Source organism: Mus musculus, chromosome 1, assembly GCF_000001635.26.
Source record: "Mus musculus strain C57BL/6J chromosome 1, GRCm38.p6 C57BL/6J".
Classification (NCBI taxonomy): domain Eukaryota; kingdom Metazoa; phylum Chordata; class Mammalia; order Rodentia; family Muridae; genus Mus; species Mus musculus.
This window is the reverse complement of record NC_000067.6, coordinates 32249351-32272959: the sequence shown is the minus strand read 5'-3', so window position 1 is coordinate 32272959 and position 23609 is coordinate 32249351. Positions and strand designations below refer to the sequence as shown.

At 39.2% G+C, this 23609-nt stretch overlaps 1 protein-coding gene and 1 pseudogene across 4 annotated transcripts in view; both read right to left on the bottom strand.

Moving 5' to 3' along the window:
• The window catches only part of Khdrbs2 (KH domain containing, RNA binding, signal transduction associated 2), a 532623-nt gene that overhangs the window by 432265 nt on the left and 76749 nt on the right, over positions 1–23609 (bottom strand). The gene's annotated exons all lie outside the window — the stretch shown is intronic.
• On the bottom strand, positions 172–22292 carry Gm46077 (annotated as a pseudogene).

Genomic DNA, 23609 nt, shown 5'->3' with positions numbered 1-23609 from the left:
ATATGTATCAAAAGATGGCCTAGTCGGCCATCACTGGAAAGAGAGGCCCATTGGACTTGCAAACTTTATATGCCCCAGTACAGGGGAACGCCAGGGCCAAAAAGTGGGAGTGGCTGAGTAGGGGAGTGGGTGGGGGAGGGTATGGGGGACTTTTGGGATAGCATTGGAAATGTAAATGAGGAAAATACCTAATTAAAAAAAGGGAAAAATTAAAAAAAAAAAACAGTTGCAGATCATTCTGTGGGTTAAGTGGTGGATACCTAGGATGCAGCATCAAGGTCAACACAACCTCATAGCCTCTCTTTTTACTCTAACAACAGCAAGCACATCACCCTCTCAAATGGGCCTTTGATATTTCTGATAATAGAGTATCATCCATAAATTGCACACACACCTGCATGCACTGTTCCTGTGAACCAATCTCTCTCAGCATTTTGGTTTCCCTAGCCAGTTTAATGAGCTGCACATGACTCATGTCTATGATGGCAGCTAGTTGGAAGAGAGCAGGAATCTTTTTTTAAGTAAACATGCCTAAAGTTGTGGAAAATTGAAATGCAATTTAATCTTCTCCAGGACTATATATAGTATACAAAAGACAATATAACTTAACACTTACAGATGAACCAAAGAGATGTGGAAGGAAGAGGAAGCAGGGGAAGCAGGATTCTCTCTGATTGTTGGACCATGAGTTAAAGTCTTTGTCTACACCATAATATGAAAAATAAAATGTCACATATACATGTAAGTTCAAGCAATGCACTACAATTGAAAAGCATCCTAGTAAATGACTGACAATAGAGCACAGTTTAAATAAATACTTCACGTAGGGGATAGAGAGATGACTCAGTGGTTAAGAGCACTCACTGACTGCTCTTCCAGAGGTCCTGAGTTCATTATCCAGCAACCACAAGGTAGCTTACAACCATCTGAAATGGGATCTGATGCACTCTTCTGGTGTGTGTCTGGAGATAGTTACAGTGTACTCATATAAATAAAGAATAAATAAATCTTCATAAAAGATATCTTACATAGCACATGAGTAAAAAGGCAATATCTTAAATTGTGGTTTTGTGTAACAAAGATCAACCATATGAATAGAATATTTTTGAACGTGATAAACTATATACAACAGTATATTCATAGAATAGTCGATGAAAGTTGCCTCTTAAACTGCCAAATTTAGCACCTAAATTTGTATCTTGATAGCTAGGAACCTGAAAAATGTATGCTACCCTTACACCTTAGCATGTCATTAAGTATGATTCATAGTGGTTATCACATGGATGTATATGGGATTTAACCAACACAAGTGAAGCAATTGGCACAATCACAGAATACAATGAAAATATGTAAATGTTAATTTTTAAATGCACTACAGAAAATATACTTGGGTGTCTTTCTTTTTTAATCATTTATTATTCATTCATTCATTCATTCATTCATTCATTTATTTATTTTTACACTCTAGATTTTATTCCCCTCTTGGTCCACCCTTTGATACCTCCAATGGGTTACACATCCCATACCTCCTCCCCACTCCTGTTTCCACATGGATTTTCTCACCCCTACCCCAACCCCACCAGACCTTTAAACTCCTTGGGGCCTCCACTCTCTTGAGGTTTAGGTGCATCATCTCTGAATGAAGACAGATCCAGCAGTCCTCTGCTGTATGTGTGTTGGGGGCCTCCTATCAGCTGATATGTGCTGCCTGGTTGGTGGTCCAGTGTCTGAGAGATCTCACGTTAATTGGAACTGCTGGTCCTCCTCAGCCTCCTCCTCAGTTTTAGGACAGGCACTATTTTCTTTACTTAAGTTGATTTGTCTTCAAAAGACTCAAGTGGCCCATTGCCTTGAATATCCCACTTTCTCTTCTTTTATAACTGAATTTATAAAACTTTTACTTTAGCATGTTGATTGCTGTCCTTGATCAGCTCATGGTTAGGCAGTCATGTGGGTGAGACTTTATGAATAGAGCTACTGATATCACTTGGAGAAACAGTCTTACAGTAAACTTCCAGATGCTATGAACCTACAGTCTTTCGTTCCCATGAGCCTTAGGGGTAGGCATTGTCTAGTAGATGTTTGTATTCTAAGGTAGATGGTGAAAAGCTAAGGAGCTACAACCCTACACAGAGAAATAAAGAAAGCTGCAAGCAGAAAAAACTAGTTTACTCCAAGGAAGAGTGTGTGGGCAGTGAGCCATGCAGAGACAGCCTGGTCCCAAGTCAAGCATAAGGGATTGAAGGCGTTCGGCCACGCCTCCTGGGCTCCTGGCAGCTAGTCTCCCATAGCTCCTTCTTCCCTCCCCCCCCCCCCCCTGAAGAGAGGTGTATGGCCACCAGTCATGTAGGCAATGCCTGAAGCTCCTGGTATTCTGTCTAAATTCCACCCCCACAGTTACCTGGCAACAGCCAGGATGGCCCATCCCACTATAAAAGGAGCTTCGCAATTGCCCCTCCTCTCTTTCTCTCTTGATCCCTCTCTTACCTTCTTGCTCTTACTCTCACCTCTCCCCCTACTTCTTCCCCTCCCTTCCCGTCTCTCCATGTGGACATGCCTGGCCTCTACTTCCCTACTCTCTTCCTCTCTCTGCCTTTCTACAATAAATGCCTTAAAACCATGGACTGTCTCTGCTCATCTGGACCCACCATGCTGGAGCAATGGAGCAGGCTGCAAGTCTAACCTCCTGCCCTGGAGGCCTCCCTGCTCTCCAGCCAAGGCTTCTGCCAACCCAAGACACTTGCCTGAGCAAGCCAATACTCCCGACAGTAACCTGCCAGTGCTCTCTCCTCCAACCCCAGGCCTCCACCTGTTCTCAGCGCTTCCTCCTGCAGTGTCTGAGATGTCTGAGAGTGAGAACCTGTCATCCCTGGCCTCTGTGCTGCTCAGAGATCCCAGAACCAGCTCTTCTGAGGTACCCAGCAGCATTTGTGGTGACTGAGAGCCAGAGTCTGATTCCAGCAGGTCCACGAGGACCCCAGGCTGAGCCTTCCTCACCCACCGGAGTGGAATCCTGCAGCTTCTCACATTCCAATGCCCATCCAGCTGCAGCCTGGGGTCCGAGCAGTCAAACTCCCCACATCCACCTCTCACAACTGCCCCAAGCGGACACGGGTCCTTATTTTTGCCCCAGAGAAGAGCACAACCACTGCTTATCTAATAGCAAATAATCACCCTTGAGAACATATATACACATAACATTATATATACTGAGCAGGTTCTGTTTATGTATTTAGAAATGTATATAAATATACATACATGTACAGAACAACAATTAAAGAAGAAAATAGTTCATATGTGTGAAAGCAAGCAAAGGAGAGGTACTTAGAACTGTTCTGGAGGGAGAAAAAAAGAAGAGAAAAAGATGTAACTATATTATGATCTCAAAATTAAAATAATAAACATTAATTTACAATAGAATGTGGAAAAATCCATGTATGAGGATTTGGATAAATAATGTCTTTTTAAAAAATTTATTTTATTTACAAGAGTACACTGTAGCTGTCTTCAGACACACCAAAAGAGAACATCGGATCCTATTACAGATGGTTGTGAGCCACCAAATGGTTGGAAGTGCAATCAGTGCTCTTAACTACTGAGCCATCTCTCCAGCCCTGAGAATTTATTAAAGTCACAATTGTGCAGAAAGTAATCCAGAAATTTAACAAAAATAACAATCATAATGATTCTTTATCAAAATAGGAAATCAAATTGTATAACTCACATGAAATTACAAAAAAATAAAACAAAATCTATAAAACAATTCAAGTACAAAGAACAATAATGGATCATCACAATCCAAAATTTAAAATACGACAGAGCCATAATAATCATGGATTTTACGTACAAATGGATATGTAGACCAATTCAATTTAGTGTAGAAGACCTGGCTAATATCATACACATAGAGCCACAAGATTGTAGAGAACAATGTTGAAAACACATGTCCAATAAACAACTGCCTTCTCAAAAAGTAAGGCTGTGAAAATGGTACATACACCTGCAGAATAATGGAGTTATTATTTCTTATTCAAATTCTTATTTCTTACATGTACAAACGTCACCTCTAATGATTTCTAAGTCTTACTATAAGAGCTTGAAAATTTAAAAATACTAGAAGCATAGCAGACATATTTTACATTAGCATGGGTAAAATCTCTCAAAGTGATGTTGAAAATTCAGAAAGTATCAGGTTTAGGAGTTCTCTGGTGGGATTTTTGGGGTCACTTAAGTATACTATCATATCATCTGCCAATAGTGATAGTTTATCTTCTTCATTTCCCATCTGTATCCCTTTGATCTCCTTTTGTTGTCTAATGGCTCTGGTTAGGTTAGAGTTCTATATTGAACAGATAGGCAGAGTGGGCAGCATTGTCTAGTCCCTGATTTTAGTGGGATTGCTTCAATTTTCTCTCCATTTAATTCGATGTTGGCTACTGTTTTGCTGTATGCTTTTACTATGTTTAGGTATGGGCCTTGAATTCGTGATCTTTCCAAGACTTTTGTTTGTTTCTTTCTTTTTTGTTTTTTTGTTTGTTTTTCTTTTCCTTTTCTTTTTTGTTTTGTTTTGTTTTATTTGTTTTTCGAGACAAGGTTTCTCTGTATAGCCCTGACTGTTCTGTAACTCACTTTGTACACCAGGCTGGCCTCAAACTCAGAAATCTGCCTACCTCTGGCACCCAAGTGGGGTGATTAAAGGTGTGTGCCACCACTGCCCGGCTCTTTTCAAGACTTTTAATGTGAAGGGGTTTTGGATTTGTCAGATGCTTTCCCAACATCTAATGAGATAATTATGTGTTTTGTTTTCCTTTGAGTTTGTTTATATAGTGGATTATGTTGATGGATTATTGAACCATCCCTGCATTCCTGGGATGAAGCCTACTTAATCATGATGGATGATCTTTGGATGTGTTCTTGGATTTAGTTTGCAAAAATTTTATTGAGTACTTTTACATCAATATTCATAAGGGAAATTGGTGTGAAGTTCTCTTTTTTTGTTGGGTCTTTGTGTGGTTTAGGTATAAGCATAATTGTAGCTTTATAGATCAAATTGGGTAGTGTTCCTTCTGTTTCTATTTTCTGGAATAGTTTGAAGAGAACTGGTATTGTGTCTTCTTTGAAGGTCTGATAGAATTCTGCACTTAAAAATCATCTGGTCCTTCCCTTTCCTTGTTGTTGTTGTTGTAAGTCTTTTAATGACTGCTACTATTTATTTAGGGGTTATGGGACCATTTAGATGGTTTATCTGATACTGATTTAACTTTGGTACCTGGTATCTGTCTAGAAAATGGTCCATTTCATCCAGATTTTCCAGTTTTGTTGAGTATAGTCTTTTATAGTAGGATCTGTTGATTTTTTTTTTTTAATTTACTTAGTTTCTGTTATTTCTCCCTTTTCAGTTCTGATTTTATTTATTTGGATACTGTCTCTATTCCCTCTGGTTAGTCAGGCTAATGGTTTATATATCTTGTAGATTTTCTCAAAGAACTGAAGAAAGGCCATATAGGGACTGCCCTACATGGGGATCCATCTCATATACAGTCACCAAACTCAGACATTGTTGTGGATTACAAGAAGTGCATGCTGACAGGAGCCTGATATAGCTGTTTCCTCAGAGACATTAAAGGAGGAAGATGCTCACAGCCAACCATTGGACTGATAAGTGGGTCCCCAATGAAGAGTTAGAGAAAGTACTAAAGGAGCTGAGGGGGCTTGCAACCCCATAGGAATAACAACAATATCAACCAACCAGAGCTCACAGGGTGTAAACCTCCAACCAAGGAGTATACATGGAGGGAGCCTTGGCTCCAGCTGTATATGTAACAGAGGATGGCCTTGTCGGGCATCAATGGGAGAAGAGGTCCTTGGTTGTGTGAAGACTCGATGCCCCAATATAGGGGAATAATAGGGCAGGGAGGCAAGAGTGGGTCGGCTGGTGGGGAGGACAACCTCATAGAAGCAGGGGGAAGGGGGATGAGATAGGGGCTTCAGTGAGGGGGAATTGGGAAAGGGAATAACATTTGAAATGTAAATAGATAAAATATCCATTCTTAAAATTCCATTTCACATATATACCTTGTAATTTTACTAAACTATATAAAAATGAAAAAATAGGAAATTAAAGCAAGAATTCATAAATGACAACTTATCATATTAAAGAACTTCCAATACAGCAAATGAAAAAAGAGACTGAATAATCCTTCTCAATGATATAAAATTTCATTAGCTAGTCATCAAACAAATGATTAATATATAATGTCTCAAAATCATTAGATCAAAACTAACCCAACCTACAAATGGACATGTGAACAGAACTGTTCAAATATTTGACAAGGGAAGGCAAATAACTAAAAGCTGCATAAAGTAATGCCCAACATCCTTAGTCATCAGGGCGATGCAAACCAAACTAAACTGAGATTACATCTCAACCCAATTGAAATGATTTTCATCATAAAAAGTAATAAAAAAAATACTATTTCCGCTATGGGGAAAATGAACCTAAAGATTAATTGTTGAAATAAAAAATAGTCTAGAAGCTACAGAAATAGTTCTGGGGTCCTACAAAATATTAAAAAGAAGACATCCATATGCACATCCCTGAAGGAGAACAAGCCAGCTGGCTGTAGAGATAGAAAATGTCTGTGTTTACAGATATATTATCTATATTTGTCAAGATATGGTATCAATCTAGGTGTTCATCCACTGATGAATAGATATGAGTTATGTACATAATGGAATATTGCCCAACCATAAAGAACAATATTGTGCCATTTGTGAGAAAGTGGGTGAAAGCAGAGAGCATCCTGGTTGTCTGTTTGCCTGTCTATTCATTTATTATTTATCAAAATAAGACTGACGAGACAGCTTCTGGGACAGGCGGAAGCACAGAGCCGCTGAGGCAGCATCCTTGGCGGGCCGCAGACAGCCTGCCACCTTCCAGACCAGAGGACAGGTGTCCGCCTGGCTTGGGAGGCGGCCTCAGCCTCAGCAGCAGCGGTCGCCATCCTGGTTCCGGGACTCAGTAGAACTTAGGAAATTAGTCTGAACAGGTGAGAGGGTGCGCCAGAGAGCCAGACAGCTTCTGGGACAGGCAGAAGCACAGAGTTGCTGAGGCAGCACCCTTGGCAGGCCGCAGACAGACGGCCACCGTCCGGACCAGAGGACAGGTGTCCGCCTGGCTTGGGAGGCAGCCTCAGCCTCAGGAGCAGCGGTCACCATCTTGGTTCCGGGACTCAGCAGAACTTAGGAAATTAGTCTGAACAGGTGAGAGGGTGCGCCAGAGAGCCAGACAGCTTCTGGGACAGGCGGAAGCACAGAGCCGCTGAGGCAGCAACCTTGGCAGGCCGCAGACAGCCGGCCACCGTCCGGACCAGAGGACAGGTGTCCGCCTGGCTTGGGAGGCAGCCTCAGCCTCAGGAGCAGTGGTCGCCATCTTGGTTCCGGGACTCCCTGGAACTTAGAAATTTAGTCTGCACAGGTGAGAGTCTGCACCACAGAAGCTAACAGCTTCTGGGAACTGCCAAAGCAACACAGCTTCTGAGAAAGGCCCTGTTGTGGGCCTTCTTCTTCGGCACACCTTCCCTGTAAGAGAGCTTGCCAGCAGAGAGTGCTCTGAGCACTGAAACTCAGAGGAGAGAATCTGTCTCCCAGGTCTGCTGATAGACGGTAACAGAATCACCAGAAGAACAATCTCTAAACAGAGTCAACTATAACTACTAACTCCAGAGATTACCAGATGGTGAAAGGTAAACGTAGGAATCTTACTAACAGGAACCAAGACCACTCACCATCATCAGAACCCAGCACTCCCACTTCGTCCAGTCCAGGACACCCCAACACACCCGAAAACCTAGACCTAGATTTAAAAGCATATCTCATGATGATGGTAGAGGACATCAATAAGGACTTTAATAACTCACTTAAAGAAATACAGGAGAACACTGCTAAAGAGTTACAAGTCCTTAAAGAAAAACAGGAAAACACAATCAAACAGGTAGAAGTCCTTACAGAAAAAGAGGAAAAAACATACAAACAGGTGATGGAAATGAACAAAACCATACTAGACCTAAAAAGGGAAGTAGACACAATAAAGAAAACTCAAAGTGAGGCAACACTGGAGATAGAAAACCTAGGAAAGAAATCTGGAACCATAGATTTGAGCATCAGCAACAGAATACAAGAGATGGAAGAGAGAATCTCAGGTGCAGAAGATTCCATAGAGAACATTGGCACAACAATCAAAGAAAATGGAAAATGCAAAAAGATCCTAACTCAAAATATCCAGGAAATCCAGGACACAATGAGAAGACCAAACCTACGGATAATAGGAATTGATGAGAATGAAGATTTTCAACTTAAAGGGCCAGCTAATATCTTCAACAAAATAATAGAAGAAAACTTCCCAAACATAAAAAAAGAGATGCCCATGATCATACAAGAAGCCTACAGAACTCCAAATAGACTGGACCAGAAAAGAAATTCCTCCCGACACATAATAATCAGAACAACAAATGCACTAAATAAAGATAGACTATTAAAAGCAGTAAGGGAAAAAGGTCAAGTAACATATAAAGGCAAGCCTATCAGAATTACACCAGATTTTTCACCAGAGACTATGAAAGCCAGAAGAGCCTGGACAGATGTTATACAGACACTAAGAGAACACAAATTCCAGCCCAGGCTACTATACCCAGCCAAACTCTCAATTACCATAGATGGAGAAACCAAAGTATTCCACGACAAAACCAAATTCACACATTATCTCTCCACGAATCCAGCCCTTCAAAGGATAATAACAGAAAAAAAAAAACAATACAAGAACGGGAACAACGCCCTAGAAAAAACAGGAAGGTAATCCCTCAACAAACCTAAAAGAAGACAGCCACAAGAACAGAATGCCAACTTTAACAACAAAAATAACAGGAAGCAACAATTACTTTTCCTTAATATCTCTTAACATCAATGGTCTCAACTTCCAAATAAAAAGACATAGACTAACAAACTGGCTACACAAACAAGACCCAAGATTTTGCTGCTTACAGGAAACACATCTCAGAGAAAAAGATAGACACTACCTCAGAATGAAAGGCTGGAAAACAATTTTCCAAGCAAATGGTATGAAGAAACAAGCTGGAGCAGCCATCCTAATATCTGATAAGATTGACTTCCAACCCAAAGTCATCACAAAAGACAAGGAGGGGCACTTCGTTCTCATCAAAGGTAAAATCCTCCAAGAGGAACTCTCAATTCTGAATATCTATGCTCCAAATACAAGGGCAGCCACATTCATTAAAGAAACTTTAGTAAAGCTCAAAGCACACATTGCACCTCACACAATAATAGTGGGAGACTTCAACACACCACTTTCACCAATGGACAGATCATGGGAACAGAAACTAAACAGGGACACACTGAAACTAACAGAAGTGATGAAACAAATGGATCTGACAGATATCTACAGAACATTTTATCCTAAAACAAAAGGATATACCTTTTTCTCAGCACCTCATGGTACCTTTTCCAAAATTGACCACATAATAGGTCAGAAAACAGGCTTCAACAGATTCAAAAATATTGAAATTGTCCCATGTATCCTATCAGATCACCATGCACTAAGGCTGATCTTCAATAACAAAAAAAATAATAATAGAAAGCCAACACTCACGTGGAAACTGAACAACACTCTTCTCAATGATACCTTGGTCAAGGAAGGAATAAAGAAAGAAATTAAAGATTTTTTGAGTTTAATGAAAATGAAGCCACAACGTACCCAAACCTTTGGGACACAATGAAAGCATTTCTAAGAGGGAAACTCATAGCTCTGAGTGCCTCCAAGAAGAAACGGGAGAGAGCACATACTAGCAGCTTGACAAAACATCTAAAAGCTCTAGAAAAAAAGGAAGCAAATTCACCAAAGAGGAGTAGATGGCAGGAAAGAATCAAACTCAGGGGTGAAATCAACCAAGTGGAAACAAGAAGAACTCTTCAGAGAGTTAACCAAACGAGGAGTTGGTTCTTTGAGAAAATCAACAAGATAGATAAACCCTTAGCGAGACTCACTAGAGGGCACAGGGACAAAATCCTAATTAACAAAATCAGAACTGAAAAGGGAGACATAACAACAGATCCTGAAGAAATCCAAAACACCATCAGATCCTTCTACAAAAGGCTATACTCAAGAAAACTGGAAAACCTGGAAGAAATGGACAAATTTCTGGACAGATACCAGGTACCAAAGTTGAATCAGGATCAAGTTGACCTTCTAAACAGTCCCATATCCCCTAAAGAAATAGAAGCAGTTATAAATAGTCTCCCAGCCAAAATAAGCCCAGGACAAGACGGGTTCAGTGCAGAGTTCTATCATACCTTCAAAGAAGATCTAATTCCAATTCTGCACAAACTTTTTCACAAGATAGAAGTAGTAGGTACTCTACCCAACTCATTTTATGAAGCCACTATGACTCTGATACCTAAACCACAGAAAGATCCAACAAAGATAGAGAACTTCAAACCAATTTCTCTTATGAATATCGATGCAAAAATCCTCAATAAAATTCTCGCTAACCGAATCCAAGAACACATTAAAGCAATCATCCATCCTGACCAAGTAGGTTTTATTCCAGGGATGCAGGGATGGTTTATTATACGAAAATCCATCAATGTAATCCACTATATAAACAAACTCAAAGACAAAAACCACATGATCATCTCGTTAGATGCAGAAAAAGTATTTGACAAGATTCAACACCCATTCATGATAAAAGTTCTGGAAAGATCAGGAATTCAAGGCCCATACCTAAACATGATAAAAGCAATCTACAGCAAACCAGTAGCCAACATCAAAGTAAATGGAGAGAAGCTGGAAGCAATCCCACTAAAATCAGGGACTAGACAAGGCTGCCCACTTTCTCCCTACCTTTTCAACATAGTACTTGAAGTATTAGCCAGAGCAATTCAACAACAAAAGGAGATCAAGGGGATACAAATTGAAAAAGAGGAAGTCAAAAAATCACTTTTTGCAGATGATATGATAGTATATATAAGTGACCCCAAAAATTCCACCAGAGAACTCCTAAACCTGATAAACAGCTTCGGTGAAGTAGCTGGATATAAAATAAACTCAAACAAGTCAATGGCCTTTCTCTATACAAAGAATAAACAGGCTGAGAAAGAAATTAGGGAAACAACACCCTTCTCAATAGTCACAAATAATATAAAATATCTCGGCATGACTCTAACTAAGGAAGTGTAAGATCTGTATGATAAAAACTTCAAGTCTCTGAAGAAAGAAATTAAAGAAGATCTCAGAAGATGGAAGGATCTCCCATGCTCATGGATTGGCAGGATCAACATTGTAAAAATGGCTATCTTGCCAAAAGCAATCTACAGATTCAATGCAATTCCCATCAAATTCCAACTCAATTCTTCAACGAATTAGAAGGAGCAATTTGCAAATTCATCTGGAATAACAAAAAACCTAGGATAGCAAAAACTCTTCTCAAGGTTAAAAGAACCTCTGGTGGAATCACCATGCCTGACCTAAAGCTTTACTACAGAGCAATTGTGATAAAAACTGCATGGTACTGGTATAGAGACAGACAAGTCGACCAATGGAATAGAATTGAAGACCCAGAAATGAACCCACACACCTATGGTCACTTGATCTTCGACAAGGGAGCTAAAACCATCCAGTGGAAGACAGCATTTTCAACAATTGGTGCTGGCACAACTGGTTGTTATCATGTAGAAGAATGGGAATCGATCCATACTTATCTCCTTGTACTAAGGTCAAATCTAAGTGGATCAAGAACTTCAATTAAAACCGGAGACACTGAAACTTATAGAGGAGAAAGTGGGGAAAAGCCTTGAAGATATGGGCACAGGGGAAAAATTCCTGAACAGAACAGCAATGGCTTGTGCTGTAAGATAGAGAATTGACAAATGGGACCTAATGAAACTCCAAAGTTTCTGCAAGGCAAAAGACACCGTCAATAAGACAAAAAGACCACCAACAGAATGGGAAAGGATCTTTACCTATCCTAAATCAGATAGGGGACTAATATCCAACATATATAAAGAACTCAAGAAGGTGGACTTCAGAAAATCAAATAACCCCATTAAAAAATGGGGCTCAGAACTGAACAAAGAATTCTCACCTGAGGAATACTGAATGGCAGAGAAGCACCTGAAAAAATGTTCAACATCCTTGATCATCAGGGAAATGCAAATCAAAATAACCCTGAGATTCCACCTCACACCAGTCAGAATGGCTAAGATCAAAAATTCAGGTGACAGCAGATGCTGGCGTGGATGTGGAGAAAGAGGAACACTCCTCCATTGTTGGTGGGATTGCAGGCTTGTACAACCACTCTGGAAATCCGTCTGGCGGTTCCTCAGAAAATTGGACATAGTACTACCGGAGGATCCAGCAATACCTCTCCTGGGCATATATCCAGAAGATGCCCTAACTGGTAAGAAGGACACATGCTCCACTATGTTCATAGCAGCCTTATTTATAATAGCCAGAAGCTGGAAAGAACCCAGATGCCCCTCAACAGAGGAATGGATACAGAAAATGTGGTACATCTACACAATGGAGTACTACTCAGCTATTAAAAAGAATGAATTTATGAAATTCCTAGGCAAATGGATGGACCTGGAGGGCATCATCCTGAGTGAGGTAACACATTCACAAAGGAACTCACACAATATGTACTCACTAATAAGTGGATATTAGCCCAAAACCTAGGATATTCAAGGTATAAGATACAATTTCCTAAACACATGAAACTCAAGAAAAATGAAGACTGAAGTGTGCACACTATGCCCCTCCTTAGAAGTGGGAACAAAACACCCTTGGAAGGAGTTACAGAGACAAAGTTTGGAGCTGAGATGAAAGGATGGACCATGTAGAGACTGCCATATCCAGAGATCCACCCCATAATCAGCATCCAAACGCTGACACCATTGCATACATTAGCAAGATTTTATTGAAAGGACCCAGATGTAGCCGTCTCTTGTGAGACTATGCCGGGGCCTAGCAAACACAGAAGTGGATGCTCACAGTCAGCTAATGGATGGATCACAGGGCTCCCAAAGGAGGAGCTAGAGAAAGTACCCAAGGAGCTAAAGGGATCTGCAACCCTATAGGTGGAACAACATTATGAACTAACCAGTACCCCGGAGCTCTTGACTCTAGCTGCATATGTATCAAAAGATGGCCTAGTCGGCCATCACTGGAAAGAGAGGCCCATTGGACACGCAAACTTTATATGCCCCAGTACAGGGGAACGCCAGGGCCAAAAAGGGGGAGTGGGTGGGTTGGGGAGTGGGGGTGGGTGGGTATGGGGGACTTTTGGTATAGCATTGGAAATGTAAATGAGCTAAATACCTAATAAAAAAAATAAAAAAATATGACTGTCTTTCAGCATACATTCTTTCATATATGAAACTTACAGCAATGATAACTAAATATGTGAGAAAAGTCCAAGGGGGTGATTACAAGCAAGAGGGAAAGGAAGAGGGGAAGTAAATACAGTGTAGATGAACATGGCCCAAGTATGTATAATAGATGTATAATCTTGTAATAGGACATTCTACAAATAATATATACTGAAATTTTATTTCAAAAAAATGAAGAGGTAGAATTTTCATTGAAGATTCTAAAATAATACTAGCCATTAAGATAATAAATCCATATTCAAACTCTAGCCTGACTACATGCTTCTCTATGGCTCACTTATGCCTTTACCACCTGCTCGCCTTAGGGAGATGATTGGCATAGACTGGTACAAGCTGCTCTGGTGCTGTCACTCACAAACCTGTGACTCCTTGGGAATGACTGAGTTGTAATGTGTGCATGACAAGTATCCCCAGGGAGCATAACTCAGACCTGAAATAAACAAATTAATAGCACTAGCCTGTTACTAGTGCTCCAACAGCATGCATTTGGATTCTGTGAGCACACCGGAGCGAAGGTAGAGGCTTGGACTAACTGGTGGCATGAAGGTTTTGGTGAAGGTGAGACTTCATGTTGATTATGCATGCAAATCATGGTTTGAGGGGAAAACCTGGACTGTAAAACATTATTCCATAGCTTGCTCAAAGGATGAATATTAAACTACACAATTTAAGGCCATATCTTAAGGATTAGTTTCCTTCTCTTCCAAAATTAAGTTCATTTCCATAAACTATAAATGAATTGAACATTGGGGAAATAACCTGCTATAAACTGCTTCATTTAAATGGAACATGCTGCAGAGTTAAAATCCAAATCCAAATTTTCTTGTATAAGTCTAACTCTGAGCAAATAATGAAATTCCTGAACTTTTATTATAAACTAAAATTGGTTAGTAATACAAAATAGCACTGCATTCTTGGGCACTCACACATGATTCATTGCAGATAGAAAATGGTTTCTTTGTTTTCCATATCACTCTGATAAATGCATGCCCTTGAAAAAGCAGGTTTCAGCTTTGTATTTTTTAAAACATGGAGAAACAAATAATCAGTATATCAACCTTAAAAGGAGATTAAATGGTTGTGATGGTTTGTATATGCTTTGCCCTGGGAGTGGCACTATCAGGAAATGTGGCCTTGTTGAAGTAAGTGTATCACTGTGTGTGTGGGCTTAAGATACTTACCCTTGCTTTCTGGAAGTCAATCTTATACCTGCAGCCTTCAGATGAAGATATAGAACTCTCAGCTCTGCCTGGATCATGCCTGCCTAGAAGTTGCCCTGGTCCCACCTTGGGGATGATGAACTGAACCTCTGACCATTTAAACCAGCCCAATTAAACATTGTCCTTACAAGAGTTTCCTTGGTCATGGAACGTCTTCACAGCAGTAACACACTAACCATGACAATGGTATTACTGTATAATGGATGGGCAGTTTTTCTCCTAAATACAATAGTTTATCTATAACAATGCCACTGACAGGTATGGGTTGCTTCTCTTTGAATTGTTATTCTGTGGAGTTACATAACCCCTTTCCAAATAATACAGGCTATTGGCATTCTACTTGGTTATCTTCTGGAATTTGATGCCATGGCCCTATTGCTGAAGATGCCACTGACTTGAATAAGAGAACATGGAGAAAGCAGACTGATATGGACCTGGAAGCCTTGTCCTTACTGGCTAGCTTTCACAGTTCTTGATGTTTTTATCTGTGCTTCCATGGGAGCAAAATCTTCAACTATCTTACCAGCTGTGAATCCTGCAAGCTACAATAACAGGCCTAGCAAGATAGAAAAACGAATGTAATAGCACAAATACTATAGTGGTGACCAGTCATTTCCTAAGTAACTTTAAATCCTGCTCCAAATTATGGAACCCTTACATAGGACAAACACTGTAACTGGCTAGGAGCTAGGCCATAGACTCTAGGAGAGATCATCATATTCTTCATTATGTTGATGGACACATTACTAAATTTCCTCCTCAGTTCTTGTCTTGCTATCCACTAATCACTTCATCTTTCAATTGAGAAAAAAATTTTGTGGAAGATGGAGATTAATAGAGAATTCTACAAGTTTGCAGAGAACAGGAGACTGTGGAATGCTCATCTCTAAATGACACATTTATATCACACACACTCCAAGTATCAGGGATCGTCTTGGAAAAGGGGACAGGAGCATTACAAGTGCTGGAAGTAGTTAACAGATGCAGTAAGACAGTATCTGGTGAACATGACAAAGACTGGCGCACATCAACTCACAGTACCTGTGACTACATACACAAGAAATGTGGAAAATCAAGGTGAACAAATATCCTAGAAAGGGACCCAGGAACAGCTCATAAAATCCCACCCCTAGTTGAGAAGCTACTGGCTACTAAAGGCTGCTGGTTGAGAAAGAATAAGATTTTTTTTTCGAGAATTTTGCCTCTGAAAAACAGGTCAAGTACATGTTCTTACACCCAAGCACAAACAGGAAGGTATAAAGTAGACACAATGGAAACAAAGCAAACTACATGATATTTTCAGAATAAAGTTGTAATAAGGACTGCAATAAAGTACAGGGGAAGGAATGAGGTTTGGATGTGATCAGACATTATACACATGTAATGAATTCTCAAATTATAAAAACATAAATAAATGATATAAACCTTAACCTTGATGTTTGTGCTTGCTGAGTTTTGTCAAAGCAGATAGAGTGAACGATCAGCTATCAATGTTTTTTTTTGGGGGGGGAACCTCGGTATATTACCTATAACTAAGCAGGGACCCAAGAGCAGTTATTGTCATGAGCTCTTTGAAAAGTGTCTTGTGTAAAGTATGCTCAGTATGCGGAATCGAGAATACCATCCAAGAAACCTACTTTGCTGCCCTTTCCCAGTCCATCACTCCAGAGGTTATTTAAAGTTTCATGAGGTGATTTTTAAGGCAGCACTCACCTATTCCTGTGAGTCCACCACTTAGATACTGGAAACCACAAAACAGGTATTCCCTGTAGTTTTTGGCTAGGAAGGTTATATGGAATTGGTTTACCTTTTCACTGATTGTGGCTTAAAAAAACAAACAGACAAACAAACAAACAAACAAACAAACCCTTTGGGTACATGACTGTGTAATGAAAGCTGACAATGGTATCTCCTAAGAGGCAATGAAAGGTGGGAAGCAACGAAGCAGGATCCTAAGTAGCCACAGTGAGAGGCTGAGTGTGAAGGCATTCGAGAAGGCTTTGTAGATGGTGCAGCCTCAGGAAGAGCAGGGTAAGCAGTGCTACAAGGGGTTGGCTCATAGAAGCAATAAATACATTGAGCTGAAGATGTCAACTAAGCTACACATAAATGGAGGTGAGGCAGGTGAGGCAGTAATGGTTGAAAATATGAATCAGGCAATAATCAGCAAATCCTGACAGTAAGAATCATATCAGAAAATGATACGGCCATTGTCAGGTATCATTTAAGTGTGAGAAACCCAGGCCAAAGCCATAAGGCCGATGGCTTTTCCATTTGTAAGATGGTAAGACAATTACCTTTGCTCTGTGCATTTTCTTCATTTGATTCTTTAAAAATTCACAGTCAATAGGATTCCCAGATATGTCTTTTATTATTTACAAAAATACAGTTCAAATAATTCATTGGAAAAAATGATGGAAATGGGGTAAAATTAAAGGCAGTAGGTGTCTATAATTTTTCCATTTCCCTGAATATTTGAGTATTATATCCTCAATGCTGGAAACAATTCTCTTCAAAACTTCAGAGTACCTAATGGGCTCACTCTTCCCCACAGATGTGAAACAGGATTACAGCATTTTTTCCGTCTAGTTAGAAAACATTTGGCAGTAGAATTTTGCATGTTAATTCAATGCCTTCCCTATACAATTTCCAAAATGCAGAAAAGGCAATTCTAGATACTTTGTAAAACCAATAAATCCTAGAAATACTAATAACACCTGATTGTTCAGGTGCAGAATGAGAGTGGGTACAAACCTCTTGGACACTTCAAACCATCTGTGGCACAAAAGTGAAAGTATTAGAACTGTAAGTATGACATGTATCCCAAGTCATATCCAATGGTGTGTTCCTGTATTTATTGCATGATGCATTTCATCAACTGATGACATATTTGAATACATCTGTAAAGCATTTGGTCTCACCATTCTATCTTCACAAAAGGACAGCATACTCTTTGTTCAGAATCAGCCACCTGCCCTGTAACATCGCCTCCTCCCTATTCTTCCTGGCAGCTGCCCTCCTTACAACCCACTATGTTCTATTTCCACATCTTCTATACTTGTAATTGATATCTTACTTAGTATACAAATAATTTCTTTCACTATAGCTTTTTCATACACATAGGTAGTCATTATCCATTGCCCCATCCTATCCTCTCTTCGCCTTCAGCTTTTCCCTTTCTTTTCCTCCAAAGAGGAGCACTCTAATATCAGGCTGTATGCATGTATATGGATACAGAGATAGGGAGTTAAGTTCTGCACTTGAGAGTAAAAATATATTTGTCATATTTCATACCTATTATTCTCTCTTGTTCGTGCTGTCTTCCCTTTTCTTCTCTCCCTTTTCACCTATATTATCCATTCTATTTTCCTTTCTCTTCCTATTGAAAACAAATCTTAAAAATATATCGTCTATCTCTGTCTGTCTGTGTTTCTGTCTATCAATCACCACTTAGTTACTCTTGAAAATTATTAACCTTATACATTTTCATAACCCAATGACAAAAACTGTACAAAGCTTCAATCTTTCTCAGGTAATTCTGGAATCCTTTAATAAGCACTCAGAAGACGGTGCAGTGCAGAAACTTCACCCTTGTTTACAATGTACTATTGATTAAAAGAAGCCACTGTCTGAAACATTAGGCATTAGATACAAAAGTGTCTCAAAGACAGTTGTCAGGCAGGAGGGTAGGAAGTGAGTAATATATTAATCAAAGACAAAATAGAACCAACAGGTCAATAATCTACACATAAAACAATATCGTTCATAACAACTTCTGTGAAATTCATCATCTACATAGAGTATCCAACTTCCAATATGTATTTTTCAAAGATCTCAATCTCTACATTAGCATAACTGAGCAAAGATGTAAAGAGTGATGTTTTACAATTGTATTCATGAAACCTGTCATTAATCTGCTTTAATGATAGGGCATCTGAAATGGCCACAGCTGAATACAAGTCACAGTTTGATTCTTTTTCTCTCATATTCTTTTTTCCATGGTTCTCTTTACTGGCTCTATTTTGATTTGATTTTTTTTTCCAGATAGAAAGAAACTTCACTGGAAACAGACCATAGCATTACATAGAGCTCAGGAAGTCTTCTGGAAGTTTTGTGAGAGAAATAGAGGAACCAGGAGAGGATGGGGACTCCACAGGGAGACCAACAGGATCAACTTACCTGGATCCTTGTAAGAGCTGGACCTAAGCCCCCTACTCATACATAACAGAAGTGCAGATCAGTCTTCATGTAGGTCCCCAACAGCTGGAACAGGGGCTGTCCCTGAGTCTGGGACCTATCTGTGGATCCTGTTACCCCAACTGGGCTGCCTTGTCTGGCCTCAGTGAGAGAGGACAGGACTTGTCTTGCTGTGGCTTGAAGTACCAAAGTGAGTTGGTATGCTCAGGGTGGGGTGTGGGTGGGGTTGGAGTTGGGGGTGGGGAGGGACTTTTCCCTTCTCAAAGATGAAGGAGATGGAGATGGGAGAGGAGCCATGTGAGAGTGGGGACTGGGAGGAGAGGAGTTGCTGTGATAAAAAAGTAAACTGAATAAATAAATAAATGGAAAAATGACCAAGTTACAAGGACACGTGTAGGAATAAATGTTTCTTTCCTCAGAAGATTTGACAATAATGCATCATCACGACTTACATTGGTTTCTCCTTACCTTGTGTGCCAAACATTAGTCTATTAATGTTCAGTCTCAGTGTCTGAGTCTCTCTGTACCACCAACCTTCTGCTCTCTCTTCCCAGCTGCTTCCTCTCCTTTCCTTTTCCTGTCTGACTCTGTCAAATAATGACCTTATTTTATATTCTCATTTCTTTTTCATAACTTAGCTCTACATTTTAAGAAGAATTGTTTTTAAAAATTAGTTTGAGTTTTTTATATGAATTAACATACTTCCCAATTTTTATGTATCCATCATAATATAGAACATATGAAGAAGACGTTAATATTCTTCAGAATCCCATCTTTTTCACATTCATAATTATGAGATGAATGCCAAATGTCTGATATGGATTGAATAAATATCTCTCAAATGACTGAATGAATTAAGTGAAATTAATATTCTGGAGGATGATGTGCAGGCTATGAAAGCTATTCTGTAAAAGGTCAAATAATGTTCAATATACTGTACTTAGTAAAAATGGGTGATTAAGTAATAAAACCATTAATACAATATTCAATGGTAACTTGAAACTGATTCCTGAGTTAACCTTTTAACTTAATTTTAAGCAGGAAATTTGATTAGGTAACATAATTGATAAAAGAGGCATGAGAGTCAAGTAGATTTTCCACTAGAATTATTTTATTCTCATAGGCGGACACTGTGACATGATGAGAGCAGTGGTGGAGAGATGCCAGTGGCATTAGCAGTTGAGACTACTTCTAGGTGTCTGTGGTGACTACTCCATGGTGGCAGGATTACAGAAATTCTGCAGATGAGAGGTGATCCAGGGATGCACATTCTAGCCTAGTTTCATATAACCCGTGTTTACACTAGCAAGCATATCCCAGGACCGATTGACTTATGTGTGGTCTACAAATATTTTATGTTTAGATGCTTCTACAAAGATAGACAGAGCACAACAACATGCTGTCTTGATCTATGTAAGAGAGGGATTTAACAAGCAGCGAATAAGAAGAGCATAAAGTGTGCTAAAAGGTGAGGTACACTGTGGAAAAAGAAAAGGCAGGGAAAGTCACAGTGACTGTGAGTATCGAAGCAGCGTCCCACAGAGGCTTCAGTACCAACTGAGGAGTCCATCAGTTTCTGTTTTGTTTTGTTTTGTTTTGTTTTTGTTGTTGTTGGTTTTTTTTTTTTTTCAGAGCAAAATGGGGAAGTGCTGGAGATGTTCTGTACGATCTTAAATTAATTCTCTGAGAAATTATTGAATGGTATGGTGTGATCTGAACTGTATCTTATCAGTTGAGCTTCTGGGTCTGCTAAGAAGAGTTTGGAAAGGCTACTATAGAAATAAGAACAGACAAGAGGCTACGACCATTATCAACTGGGGAGAAATTGATGCCAGACCACAAGGTAAAAAAAGAAGCTGGTCCTGTTTCTTCAACTCACTGAATTTAGGAAAGTGCTCATGAGCATTTCATTTACTCATGTCTGTAATTCGGTGGAACTAAATACATTTATAATGGTATGAATATGTCAATGACTAGGTTCTATGATGCTGTTCTCCTGTACAGATAATATTTAATCATTAAATAATCACTCTCCCCCATCTCCCAACTATCTGGGATTAAATTAAGTAGAAAATAGAGTAACAACTCTTACAGTAAGTCTTGACCTTCTGGTATTAACTTATCAATATTAAAATGTTTAACATGAAAGATTTCTTAAATAATCTTATAGGAAAGTTCTAGTGGTAATAATCTCTCTTTGTGTTTGTTTATTAGGGGCTGTCTTAATTTCTCTACTTTTTAGCACAAATTTGCTTATATATACATCCTTAGAGTGCTTATTTGACACTGTTTTTGGTTTTGTTTGTTTGTTTATTTGTTTGTTTGTTTTTCTGTGTTTTGCTTTAAGACTTGGAAGACAAAAAAACACAGTATCCTAGTATTTACAATGTTGGATAAGAAAACTTCAGGGAGTCATACTGGGTGTCCTTGTATGTGACAAGTTGTTTTCCCTTACTGTTGATTATTAATGTGTCTTATTGAAATTAATTACAATGTGTTTGCAAGTATATGAGTTTATCCTCTAATATTCTAATTTCTTTTTGGATATTTATTTTGTGTCTTTTGTCAGATTTGGAAGTTTCCCATTATTATCTCATCATGAACCCTCTGTGTCCCTCCCCTTCTCTGGGGTTATAATGTGACTTTTCCTGCTAATACTGTACTATAAATCCCTTTGACTCCTCACTCTACTTAGCCCCTTCAGACTTAGTTTCTATAGTCCTATCTTTGTATTTGTTGATTGTTTCTTCTGTTTACATATTTCCTTGAATTCCTATTAATAGTTTTTCAAAAATTTGTTAAAAGTTTCTGCTGTAGTATTCCAGCTTGTGTTTGGTTTAGGTTCTTTTGTGATACCTCTAATTATTTACACAATGTATTTTTGGCTCATGCTTTGCTTTAGTTCTCAAGTAACTTCAAGGCAGCTATTTTTAATTCTTTGGTTAGAGGATCAGCCACCAGATTATTTTCATGGACACTTTCTACTGATTTCTATATTTTCCATTGAATAGGCTATGTCATCTTTCCTTCATTTCGCACATACAAACACACACACACACGTACACACACACAAATGTGTGTTCATATACTTGCCTTTGAGGTAACTGTTGGGAATTGGTTCTAATGCTTTGTGTTAATTTGGCTCCCAAAGCTGTGCTTCTAGATCTGGGGGTCTCTTCCCCCAGCTGCCTTTGATTGATAATAAGGAATTGCTGTATAGCCAATGGCTGGGCAGTAGGATAGAGGTGGGACTTTTAGATTGTGCAGACAAGGGGCCAAGAGATAGAGGAGAGGGGAGAATTTCCAAGACTGGAAGTCAGTATATCTGATTTGGGACAGGCTTACAATGATAGACAAACTTTCACAGACACAGTGGTAGTCTTCCTTTTTGTCTGCATGCCTCAAGTCTGTCATCTTATGGAAAAATTTCTTCTATCCACCCTGACTTCCAAAAGCTGGGAACAAATGACCAAAACCAGATGCCCAGCTTCCTGGTATGTTTGTTCCTAAGACAATGGGCAACTGCTAAAAGCAGAAGTGGACTATAGTTTATGGTAATCGATTATGCAAGCTTTGTCTTGGAAACTCTGTTCCCTCATCAGACTACATTTGCACAAGCATTTCATCAGAAAAAAACCAACCAAACAAACAAAAAACAAAAAAGAGATGCAAAGAACAAAAAACAAAATAAAGAAAACAAATAATAACAACAACAAATAAAACACTGTAGTGTAATTCTTTCTAAAGTCACAAGTTTTCTCAGACTCCTCAATATCCCTACACACTCCAACGACCCTGTCTTCTTTTTGAAGACAAGATTGTTCACCTAGATGGGTGGATATTTAATAATTGAAAAGCAACATAATCAAGAGCATTTTAGTCTGTGAAGTAATGACAAAAGTGTGTAGTGAGACAACTATTTCACTATTCCATGCTATACCTAGATAACGATGTGATCAGATCAAGTAGATAACTACCAGGAGAGAGAAGCCATAAGAGAACACTAAGCTAGGTGCAAACCCTTTGATCTATGATGGTGTCTTGCCTGCAAGATGTTATAGCATTCATTCACAAAGGTTATGGGAGTAACAACTCAATACTTTATTTGATTTAAGGGTCACTCCATGAGATAGAACCAAGGTACCCAATATTGTTTGAAGGACCAAGAACCAGATACTACAAAGCCAGAGTCTTAGGATAAAACCAAATACTACTGGTTTAAAAAAAAAGGAACAATACAATGATTCCTAACGATATGCTGCTATTCTTACATATAGGTTCCTTATTCGGGCAACTCCAGAGCAGCTTCCTCATGCAGCAAATAGAAACCAAAACAGAAACTCACAGAAAACATTTCACCTGAAGAGAGAAACTTACAAAAATTCAGCTCTGAATGGGATTCCTCCAACAAATCTCTACCCTCAAGGCTCAGGGAACACTATGGAAGAGAGCAAGGCTCAGGGAACACTATGGAAGAGGACTCAGGAAGAGAGCAAGATCCATAGTGATGGAGGACATTGAGGAAACAAGGCCTTCTAAGTAGTCATGATCAAAATTCATATGAAACCACAGAGAACTGTTTCCCAGTTTAGAATTCTTAGGGGATTTCTGAATGTGGAATTTCTGAATGAATGTGTCTCTGATTCTGGTCCCTTCTCTTGGTCTCTTTTTCTTCTATTTGATCGTCTTGGCCAACTCCAATTTGAGAGTTTTGTTTTATCTTATATTTTA